Below are 12,647 nucleotides of genomic sequence, written 5' to 3'. Positions count from 1 at the left end.
TCCTGAGGCCGGTGTCATTGCAAAAGAGGATCCCTCTACCTGGAAAGTTTCCAACCCGCCTCCAAGCTCCTGGTGAGCCTCTTTAAGACCCAGGCACTTCGTCTTTGAGGCAGGTGCGCCCCTCATGGAACCCTCATGGCCCCATTACAGCATGTTACCCAGGGAGTCTCCCCTCTTCTCCCCTTCGCTGCTCCTGGAGGTGGGAGTCTGTCCAGCACTTTCAGATTGCCTCATCCAGGCTCATTGCTTTCAATGCCATTGCACACAGACCAATCCCAAGTGTTTGTCTGCAGTTTTGTTCAGTCCTGTGAACTCTGAATTCATATAAGCCATAGCCTTGTTAACTAAAAAAAAAAAAAAGCACAACCTAAAGGTTGAGAATTGTGTTTTATTTCGGGATTTTGCTGAGGATTTAAGCCTGGAGACAGCCTCTGAGATAGCTCTGAGGGCCTACTGGGAAGAGGTAAGGGAGGAGCCAGGATATATAGGAGTTTTTGAAAAAACGAAAACAAAATAACAACCCAGGTAGCCTAACATCAAAAGATTACTCTTAACTGAAGAAAAACCAGACATCTCAAGTTAATGAATTTACCACTTTTCTATGTACGGGAAGATGTAAGAGTCTGGGCTCATTGAAATCATTCTTTTGATATGCACCTTAACTATCTAGGGTTAGTAAACTGTTTTTTCTCTGTCCTGAACCCCCTCAGGGTGCACAGTTGGGGGTGGCTACTGTGACTGACGGCTTGATAGCTGTAAAATCCTTATGTTTACTTATACGGCAGGGGACGCCCACAGCCTCTTCAGCATCAGCATCTCCAGTTGAATGTCGCTAATTGGCAACTTTGTGTGTCCGAAGCCATAATCCCGATTTCCCCTGTAAACCCAACCTTTCCACTCAACTGTTCACGCCCACATCTGTTCTGACTGCAAAATCATGTTCATTTCACATACAGAATATATCCTGAATCTGAGCACTTCTCACCATCTTCACCCCTACCCTACAATAAGCCACCCTTACTATGGCCAGAATTATTGCAGTAGCCTCCTAAAAGGTCCTTCTACCTTTTCCCGTGTCCCCAATAGTTTATTCTCAACACAGCAGCCAGAGGGATCTTGTTAAAAAATCTAAGTCAGATCATATCCCTCCTCTATTCAATACTCCTCTCCCCAGTGATCTCATATCACACAAAATGAAAGCCAGACTCCTTACTTTGGCCTATAAGGACGTACATGATTTAGTCCCTTGTTACCTCACTTCACCATTCTGTTCTAGCCACTCCTTTTTCACCCAGAACTTTCCCACTTTATTCAGATCTCTACTCAAGTGTCACCTCTAGAGATGACTTTCCTTACTGTTTTGTTTAAAATAATACCACCTAGGACTTCCGTGGCGGTCCAGTGGTTAAGACTCTGCACTTCCACTGCAGGGGGCACGGGTTTGATCCCTGGCTGTGGAACTAAGATCCTGCATGATCCCATATGCCGCATGGTGTGGCCAAAAAAAAAAAAAAAGATAAAATAATACCACCGTCATCACTTTACATACCCTTACTCTGCTTGCTTTTTCTTCATATCTCCCTCCAATATCTCTAATTATTTGTGTCTTTCTCCTTCACTAGAATGTAAACGTTTTGAGACAGGGATGTGACTTTGGTCACTGCTATATGATCAGAACCTAGTACAGAGCCTGGAACAGAGGAGCTTTTCAGTAAATTGGATGAAGTTGGATAAAGGCAGAGCACAGGCAGGATGTCTGGTGAGCTGAGCGAACAAATGGTGAGAAGCCTGGCAATAAAGAGAGGGAAGCAGGAGAGAAGACTAGAGGCTGTGTTGGGTCTGGTGCACAATAGCTTCAAAGGAAGGCTGTGAAATACCTGCTTCAGTACAAAGTCCCTGCCAGGGAGTTGAACTCTTATTTCTGTTCTTTCCTCCCCCTTCCAGGCCTGGAACCCAGCTTATCTTCTCATGCTTCTTCAGTGAGCTCATACTGTTCCATATATAAGCTGATTCCCAAATTTACATCTTCACGCCAGATCTCCTGATTTCCAGGGTCGCACTAACTACGTACTTACTAGATGCAGTTGCTTGGGTGTCCCTCAGGCACTTCCAATTCAACATGTTCAAAATTATCTGCATCTACTCCCCTCCATCCCCAAAATAAACCTGCCCTTTATCCATGCTCCCTGGCCCTATCACTGGCCCCAGGACTCACTCAGGTGTCCAGTCTTGAAACCAGAGTCCTTATCTGGCTACATGTAATCAATCACCAATCTTGGTGATTCCAGTTTATGTTTTTCAATTCATAGTTTCCTGCACCCTAGGGCACCAGGAACTGTGCATAAATGCAGCTGATCAGTGTGGTAGTCCATAGTGTATTATGCATGTGAATCTCTAACTTAGGTGCTAGAAAAAGGTTGAGAAGGTGACAACTTTCACTACCATTGCTTCTGAAAACTGAAATCTCATGTTGCTCCCCTGCTTAAGACCATCAGTGATTTCTGGTAGCCTACAGAAACAAACAAACAAAACTCCTTCTCCATTGAATGTTTTCAGCAATAGAAACTCTAGAATTTATACATTGGAGGGCTTAAGGAGAGGCAATCAAGTTGAAAGAGGAAATGAAAAGGATGGGAGGCTTGTCCAAAGCTATGTTTCTAGCTGGTACACTGTTGTTTTTTTTTTTTTTTACATTTGTGTTTGCTTGGTGAGGCTGGGGAGTGGCTGATGGAGAATATGGGGGAAATAGACTCCTGCCACTCACCGTCTTTTGGTGTGGCCACAGTTATTCACTGTAACTCCCAACATACTCTCTGCATGTCTTAGGCTCTGGCCACACTGAATTCATTGCTTATCAGAACATATGTATCACTCTCCCACTTCTAACCATTCTTTCATCTCCTGTTTGATATGAAAGACTCTCTATTCCATCTCCTCTTGACAGGCAAGATTCAAAGTCACCCTCACAGTATAGATAAAAATTAGCTCAGAATAGATCAAAGACCTAAATGTAAGAGCTAAAATTATAAAGCTCTTAGAAGAAAACATTGGGGTAAATCTTCTTGACCTGGATTAGGCAGTAGTTTCTTGGCTATGCCACAAAAAGCTCAAACAACCAAAGAAAAAATAGTTAACTTAGATTTCGTAAAAATTAAAAACTTCTGTGCTTCAAAGGACATTATCAAGAAAGTGAAGAGACAACTCACAGAATGGAAGAGACTATTTGCAAATCATAGATCTGATAAGAGATTCAGAATATATAAAGAATATATTGATATAAAGAATTCTTAAAACTAAAAGAAATTAAAACATTAAATTAAAAAACACAAATTAAGTTGCCCAATTAAAAAATGTGTAAACCATAATGGAAAAGAATATAAAAAAGAATGTATATATATATGTATAGCTGAACCACTTTGCTGTACAGCAGAAATTGACACATTGTAAATCTGCTATACTTCAATTAAAAAAATAAATTAAAAAAAATGTGTGAGGGATTTGTATAGACTTTTCTCCAAAGAAGATATACAAATGGCCAAAGAAGCACCAAAAAAGATGCTTAACATCATTAATTATTAGGGAAATGCAAATCAAAACCACAATGAGATGCCACTTCATACCTACTAGGATGGCTAGTAATGAAAAAGATGGTCAAGAACATGTGTTAGTAAGGATGTGGAAAAATTGGAACCCTCATACATTGCTGATGGGAATGTAAAATGTAAAATAGTGCAGGCTGTTTGGAAAATAGTTTGACAGTTCCTCAAAAAGTCAAACATAGAGTTACCATGTTACACAACTGTTCCATTCCTAGGTATATACCCACAATAATTGAAAATAATGTCCCCACAAAAAACTTGTGCATAGATGTTTATAGCAGCATTATTTATAATATAGTGGAAACAACCCAAATATCCATTAACTGATGAATGGATAAACAAAATATAGTATATCTATGGAATGGGATATTATTTAGCAGTAAAAAGAAATGAAGTACTGGTACATGCTACAACATGGATGTACCTTAAAAATGTTACACTAAGTGAAAGAAATCAGCAGGAAAGACACATATTGTATGATTCCATTGATATGAAATGTTCAGAATAGATTAGTAGATTAGTGGTTACCAGGGGCTGAGGCGTATGGCTGGGGAGTAGGAATGGGGAGTGACTGCTAATGGGTGCAGGATTTCTCTTTCAGGTGATGAAAATGTCTGGAATTAGATAGTGGTGATTGTTACACTACATTACGAAGATTCTAAAAACCAGTAAATTGGGCTTCCCTAGTGGCACAGTGGTTAAGAGTCTGCCTGCCAATGCAGGAGACACGGGTTCGAGCCCTGGTCTGGGAAGATCCCACATGCCGCGGAGCGACTAAGCCCGTGCGCCACAGCTACTGAAGCCTGCACGCCTAGAGCCTGTGCTCTGCAATAAGGGAAGCCTGCGCACCGCAACAAAGAGTAGCCCCCGCTCGCACAACCAGAGAAAGCCCTCACGCAGAAACAAAGACCCAACGCAGCCAAAATAAATAAATAAACAGATTTATTGAAAAAGAAAAACAAGGGCTTCCCTGGTGGCGCAGTGGTTGAGAGTCCGCCTGCCAATGCAGGGGACACAGGTTCGTGACCCGGTCCGGGAAGATGCCACATGCCGCGGAGCGGCTAGGCCCGTGAGCCATGGCCGTTGAGCCTGCGCGTCCGGAGCCTGTGCTCTGCAACGGGAGAGGCCACAACAGTAAGAGGCCCACATACCGCAAAAAAAAAAAAAAAAAAAAGTCTCCTCATATTATGATTCTATTACACTAAGGTTACATAGCCGAATGGACACATGCTTAAAAGAGAATAATTTTTTTTATTGCAGTATAGTTGATTTACAATATTGTGTTAGTTTTAGGTGTACAGTAAAGTGAATCAGTTATACATAAGAGAATATTTAAGTTAAAAAGCTAAATACAAAATTGTATGAGTATAAAGACTTTTTTAAAGGAAAAAAACAGGCAGCATATGAAAATAAAGCAGGAAAGTAATAACTTCAAAATGCTATTGTATCAAGGTATTAGATATAAGATTTTATGTTAATTTTTTCTTTCTGTATTAGTTAGGAGACGTGCTCTGGTTATCTATTGCTGTATAACAAACCACCCTAAAATTCAATTATTTATTTATTTATTATTAATATCTTTATTTATTTATTTATTTATTTAGGTTGTGCCGGGTCTTAGTTGCAGCAGGCGGGCTCCTTAGTTGCGGCTCGCTGGCTCCTTTAGTTGCAGCATGTGTGCTCCTTAGTTGTGGCATGTGAACTCTTAGTTGTGGTGTGCATGTGGGATCTAGTTCCCTGACAAGGGATCGAACCTGCATCCCCTGCATTGGAAGGTGGACTCTCAATTACTGCGCTACCAGGGAAGTCCCTAAAATTCAATAATTTAAAACAATTACCATTTTGTTATATTTCATAATATTTAGAGCAAGGCATGACTAAGTAATTCTATTTCATGTAGCATCATCTAGGATCATTGGGTGGCCACTTGCCTGGTCTAGCGGGTCCAAGGTGGCTTCATTCACATGTCTGGCAGGATAGAAGGCTGGGACTTTTATGACACTGTGAAGCCACCTTACCAGCTTGGACTGTCAACTATCTTACTTGTCTCAGTGTTTTATATATATATATATATATATATATATGCCGCACAGCATGCGGCATTTTAGTTCCCAGCAGGGGTTGAACCCATGCCCCCTGCAGTGGAAGCAGAGTCTTAACCACTGGACCGCCTGGGAAGTCCCATGTCAGTGTTATTTTGTCTCTCTTAACTAGCAGTCAAATACATTTCCTAAGTGATGCAAAAAGAAAGGCAAATGATTGGGTCAGTCATTTTATATACATTGGAGGAGCCACATCTTAAACAGGGTTGAGTTCTAAACTCAGCATGTGTGTCAGCTGGTTCTCCTTAGAAGTAGATTCTGAGACGTAAGTGAAAGAGGTTTATTGGAGGTAATGCCTGTGAAAGATAAAAGGGAGAGGAAGCAGGATTCAGCAGGTAGAGTTTGCAGATCTGACAAAGTCTCAGGCAACCTAACAGGGGGTCCTTGAGCAAAGATTGCTCTTTAGAATAGACCCACATCAGGCAGAAACTATCAGGCCCTAGGACCCTTGCTGTGCTCTGTCATTGGCCTGGGCTACCCAGGAAGAGCAAGGACTTGGATTGAAAGCTGTCCACTAACTTCACTCCTTGCAGTAGATTGCAAGTAAAAATTAGGTAGAGTCAAGTAAAAATTAGGTAGAGTCAACAATTCCCTAAAGTCTTTTTATGTGATCACATCTCACTTTAGCAAGTGTTAGTGAATTTGATCCCCGATTTAATAAGTTTCTCTTCTATAAAACTTTACATTCATAGACTAGAGTAGAACCTTTGAGATTTCCTATTTCTTCTTATGTCGACTTCACTAAGTTTTTCTTTTTAAGGAATTTGATCTGAGTTGTGAAATTGTATTGGCATAAACTTATTCATAATACCCTGTTAATGTGCATTTAATGTTTGTAGGCTCTGTAGTGATAATTCCCCTATAATTTGAGTCTTCTTTCTGTTTTCCCTTGATCAATCTTGCTAGGGTTTATCAGTTTTATTAATGTTTTCAAAGAACTAGATTTAGTTTTGTTAATTTTATCTGTTGTTTATTTTCCATTTCATTGACTTCTGCTGTTATCTTCACTATTTCTTCCACTTATTTTGGGTTTAATTTGCTCTTCTTTTCTCAGCTTCTTAAGGTAGAAGCTTAAATTATAGATGTTAAACTATTCTTCTTTTTTGTATAAGCATTTAAACCTGTAAATTTCCTTCTAACAACTACTTTAGCTGCATCCCACACAATTTAATATGTATTGTTTTTATTATTATTCTGTTAGAAACATTTTCTAATTTCCTGCTGTGACTTCTTCTTTGACCCATAAATTATTTCCAAGTATGTGGCATAATTCCAGACTTTGGAGAATATTCTAGATGTCTTTCGTTAATAATTTTTCATTTATTTCCATCATGGTCAGAGATTATGCTCTGCATGCAATGCTTTGAATTTCCTGAGACTTGTTTTACAGCCCGACATCTTGATGAATGTTCCATATGCAACTGAAAAGAATGTGTATTCTGCAGTTACTGGGTTTAGTATTCTATAAATGCTAAGTCAAGTTGGTTGATAATGTTCTTCAAATATTTTGATTTTTTTGGTCTGTTTGATCTGTCAGTTACTGAGAGGGGTATGTTAAAAGTCTCTATGATTATAGATTAATCTATTTTTCTTTTTATATCTATCAGTTTTTGCTTCATTTATGTTATGAAGTGCATGTACTTTGGATTGTTACTCTCTCCTGATGAAGCAACCCTTTTATCACTATGAAATGTCCTTCTGTAAGGTGCTTTACCTGATACTAATAAAGCTATAACTGCTTTCTCATGACTAGTGTTGCTTGGCATATATTTTTAGTCCTTTTATTTTCACCTATCTGTATCCTTTTATTTATAATGTGTACTTTGTAATAGCATATAACAATGTTCTGTTTACATTCAGTTTGACAAGTCCTAACTTTTACTTGGAACATTCAGTCCGTTTATAATTAATATAATTATTGATATGATTATGTTTAAGTTTACCATTTTGCTATTTGTTTTCCTTTGTTCTACTTTTTGTTTGTTTTTTCTTTTCCGCTTTCTTTTGTATTAATCAAATAATTTTTATTATTCCATTTTTTCCTCCTCTATTGGAAATTTAGCTCTACCTTTTTGCATTTATACTAGTGGTTGCCCTAGAAATTATAAAATACATCCACAACTTACTGTAGTCTAGACTGAATTAGCTTTTTACTACATGTCTCTCATGGTCTGTTCTATTTCCTTTTTTTTTTTCCTCTTTGTTTCATTTTGGGTAATTTCTATTGGGCTGTTTTTTGGCTCACAGATCCTTTCTTCTGCTGGTCCCAATCAATTATTCATCCCATCCAGTATTATATTTCTTCAGTTCTAGAATGTCCATTTGGATCTTCTTAAGAAAGTGTATTTTTCTGGGCTTCCCTGGTGTTGCAGTGGTTAAGAATCCACCTGCCAACGCAGGGAACATGGGTTCAAGCCCTGGTCTGGGAAGATCCCACATGCTGTGGAGCAACTAAGCCCGTGCACCACAACTACTGAGCCTGTGCTCTAGAGCCCGTGAGCCACAACTACTGAACACCACGTGCTGCAACTACTGAAGCCCACGTGCCTAGAGCCCATGCTCTGCAACAAGAAAAGCCACCGCAGTGAGAAGCCTGCACACTGCAACAAAGAGTAGCCCCTTCTCACCACAACTAGAGGAAGCCCACATGCAGCAACGAAGAACCAACGCAGCCAAAAAAAAAAATTGAAAAAAAAGAAAGTGTATTTTTCTGTTGAAAATTTGCATCTTCTTAGCCACTTTGTCCAACTTATGCTCTGATTTCTTTAACATAATTGTGATAGTTATTTGAAAGTTCTTTCCTGCTTATTCCAGCATCTGGGTCATATGAGGATCTGTATGTATTGATTTTTCTTTCTCTTGACTATGGATCACATTTCTCTGCTTCTTTGCATCTCATAATTTTTTTAAAAATAAATTTGTTCATTTTATTTATTTATTTTTGGCTGCGTTGGGTCTTCGTTGCTGCGTGCAGGCTTTCTCTAGTTGCAGAAAGTGGTGGCTACTCTTTACATTACATTTGGGACTCTAGGCACGGACTCTAGGCACGTGGGCTTCAGTAGTTGTGGCATGTGGGCTCAGTAGTTATGGCTCGCGGGCTCTAGAGCACAGGCTCAGTAGTTGGGGCACACGGGTTTAGTTGCTCTGTGGCATGTCGGAGATGCAAGAGGGAAGAGATACGGGAACATATGTATATGTATAACTCATTCACTTTGTTATAAAGCAGAAACTAACACACCATTGTAAAGCAATTATACTCTAATAAAGATGTAAAAAAAAAAAAAAAGCCAAACATAGGGGCTTCCCTGGTGGCTCAGTGCTTAGGAATCCGCCTGCCAATGCAGGGGACACGGGTTCAAACCCTGGTCTGGGAAGATCTCACATGGCATGGAGCAACTAAGCCCGTGTGCCACAACTACTGAGCCTGTGCTCTAGAGCCCGTAAGCCACACTTCTGAAGCCCGCGCACCACAACTTCTGAAGCCCGCGTGCCATAACTACTGAAGCCCGTGTGCCACAACTACTGAAGCCCTCGCGCCTAGAGCCCATGATCCACAACAAGAGAAGCCACTGCAATGAGAAGCCTGCGCACCACAACAAAGAGTAGCTCCTGCTTGCTGCAACTAGAGAAAGCCTGCGTGCAGCAACAAAGACCCAACGCAACCAAAAATAATAAATAAATTAAATAAATAAATTTATAAAAACAAACAAACATAGAACATAGGTGCAGTTAATTGATGTCCTACACAACTCATTTTAAGCCTTCATGTATTAAAATAGAATCTTCAAAACTACAAGTAGTTCCTTCTATAGCTTCTGTTTTTTAAAAAGTCACCTCCTACTGTATCTTTGTTGTAAATTCACAAAATACAAAAAAAAGAAAAAATCTATTAGTTCATCTGACAGAGAGGTTTTGTATGTCTACTCTGTGCAAGGTCCTGAGTTGGTGCTAAGAATGCAGTGGTGGAAAGGCACATATAGTCCCTGCTCTCAGCACAACTTACAGACTAGGGTAAAATGTGCATATGTAAATAGGCAATTTCTCCACAATGTGACAGCACAAAGGACTTAGTACAGGTTGAATAGGATCGTTTAGGAGGAGCAACTATCTCAGGACAGCAGTGAGAAAGCTTGTGTACTAAGTTAACATGCAAATTTCAGTTGCCAGTTGAGTAGTTCTATATGGCAGACACCCATGGCTTTCTCATTCACCCCATCTGGGCCTCCAGTGTGGTCTAATTATCCTGAAGAGCCAAGATGTGTTAGAGCTGAGCTTGGTTACTCTAATGGCACACAATGTTTTTACAAATCTCCCAATTTCCTGAATAATTATCATTATCATGTATATGTGTTTAGCCAAAAGCTTAATCGGAAAATTCCAGAATGAAACAATGCTACATGAGAAAAAACCTTCCAGTCATTTTCTTTGAAAAACAACCGTGTTTTTAAAATCAAAGTACCACTAATACGTGCATAAGTTTAAACCATCAAATCATGCAGAAGGGCTTATGATGCATAACAGTTATTCCTAGCCTACCTCTCCCCAGCCATGGACCTATGGAGGCCTCCACTTCTAACTCTTTTTAGCTGTTTCTCCTGGTGGTTATCTTTGTCTCTAAATAATATGCTTACATCATCAATCTTGATTCATCCGTTGTAGACATTATCTATTAATTTCCAGCTATGATAAATGAAGATTTATCTCACAGGGCAAGTACTTAGAGATATTTTAAAGTTCTTTTCCTGAGTTGCTTTTATTTCCTCCATGCAGGATGGAGGTCCAGCATGGGACCTCCAGGGAGGTCCCTGTTGTGACTTTTACAGGCCTACCATTGTAAGGTAGGCCTGCTATGTCCTGGTGGTGCCTAGTTTGACTATGTATAGCCCTTGCTGTACTGTCAGTTCCATAGTATGAAGATGTCCCTTGCCTCTTGGCTATGATTTTGTTTGCTTATCTTAGAGTGAGTCTTTCATGTTGGAGGCTTTCATCAGAGTATGGTGACCATTGGAGCATATGTAAGAACGAGATCATAAATCATCTCTGTGATGGGGCCTTTGTGTTTATAGTGGACTCGCTGACTGAAGGACTTCCCTTATGGTGATCGGGTGGGAAGCCACTCATTTATTTATTTAAAACATTTTTATTTTTTTGTACAATTTTTAAAGCTTACTTTCCATTTACAGTTATTATAAAATACTGGCTATATTCCCCACGTGGTACAGTGTATCCTCGAGCCTACCTTACACCCAATAGTTTCTGCCTCCCATTCCGCATCCCTGTACTGCCCCTCCCCACCCCCACTGGCAACCACTAGTTTGTCCTCTATATCTTTTTTTTTTTTTTTTTGCGGTACGCGGGCCTCTCACTGTTGTGGCCTCTCCCGTTGCGGAGCACAGGCTCCGGACGCGCAGGCTCAGCGGCCATGGCTCACGGGCCCAGCCGCTCCGCGGCATGTGGGATCTTCCCGGACCGGGGCACGAACCCGTGTCCCCTGCATCGACAGGCGGACTCTCAACCACTGCGCCACCAGGGAAGCCCTTGTTTTTGGTTTTATTTGTTAGTTTGTTGTATTTTTTAGAGTCCACATGTAAGTGATATCATACAGTATTTGTCTCAGAAGCCACTGTTTAGATGTTTAATGGGTACACCGCTAAATGACAGGTTATGGAAGTTTTGAGGCATTCAATTCCTTTTTAGAGAACTCCTGTAGTTTTTCTGGGGGATGCATGTCAGGCCATCACGAGGCAGCTAGGTGAGAGTGGTGGGGAGAGGAGTGGCATTCAGCCCCATGTCTGGCTCCTACCCTTTGCTGTACTGCGCACAACACACAAGCCACTTGGGCGTCTGAGGGATGATTTGCTCCCACTGGGCTGCTGTTCTCCTTCCTACTGTCCACCACATGCTTTCAGTCCTTGGCCTCCTGTACTTGGCTTCATCAGTGACCTCTACTCTCTATTTTTGTGTATCTGTGGTGAAATATACATAAAATTTACCATTTCCACCATTTTTTCCCTTTTATTGGTGTGTTTGCTTTTTGATTTACTTTTTAAAAAAAATTGAAGTATAGGGCTTCCCTGGTGGCGCAGTGGTTGAGAGTCCGCCTGCCGATGCAGGGGACGCAGGTTCGTGCCCCAGTCCGGGAGGATCCTGCATGACGCGGAGCGGCTGGGCGCGTGAGCCATGGCCACTGAGCCTGCGCTCCGTGATGGGAGAGGCTACAACGGTGAGAGGCCCGCGTACCGCAAAAAAAAAAAAAAAAAAAAAAAAAAAAAAAAATTGAAGTATAATCTATACTCATGCTTCCCTTCATAATCGAGTGAATCTTTTGCCTTTTACTAAGGATTCACGTGGGGAGGGAAAAGCACGACTGTTGCTTCAATTTTTTGAAGCCTTGTGGAAATAAAAAAAAAAATTGAAGTATAGTTGATTTACAGTGTTTTAGGTGTACAACAAAGTGATTCAGTTTTATATATCTATATCTATCTAGATATCGCTATCTACCTACCTATCTCTATATATTTATCCCACACTGTGCAGCATGTGGGATCTTAGTTCCCCCACCACGGATCAAACCTGTGCCCCCTGAATTGGGAGCACGGAGTCTTAACCACTGGACCGCCAGGGAAGTCTATATATATATATATATATATATATATATATATATACACACATATATATATATGCTTTTTCAGATTCTTTTCCATTATGGGTTATTACAATATATTGAATATAGTTCCCTGAGCTATACAGTAGGTCTTCGTTGTTTCCCTATTTTATGTATAGTAGTGTGTATATGTTAATCCCAAATTCCTAATTTATTCCTCCCCCTACCTTTCTCCTTTGGTAACCATAAGTTTGTTTTCTGTCTGTGAGTCTATTTCTGTTTTGTAATAAGTTCATTTGTATCATTTTTTTAGAGTTTACCTATGTGATATCATATTTGTCT

At 40.3% G+C, this 12,647-nt stretch overlaps 1 non-coding gene across 1 annotated transcript; it reads left to right on the top strand.

Annotated features, from left to right (window-relative positions):
* The first annotated feature begins 11,995 nt into the window (after positions 1-11,995).
* Positions 11,996-12,108, top strand: LOC117198264 (U5 spliceosomal RNA). The gene has a single exon (XR_004479352.1). It is a non-coding gene; the product is annotated as a U5 spliceosomal RNA (small nuclear RNA).
* The last annotated feature ends 539 nt before the right edge of the window (positions 12,109-12,647 follow it).

Source organism: Orcinus orca, chromosome 20, assembly GCF_937001465.1.
Source record: "Orcinus orca chromosome 20, mOrcOrc1.1, whole genome shotgun sequence".
Lineage (NCBI taxonomy): Eukaryota > Metazoa > Chordata > Mammalia > Artiodactyla > Delphinidae > Orcinus > Orcinus orca.
The sequence above is the reverse complement of the archived record's forward strand: the minus strand, read 5'-3'. Positions and strand labels throughout refer to the sequence as shown.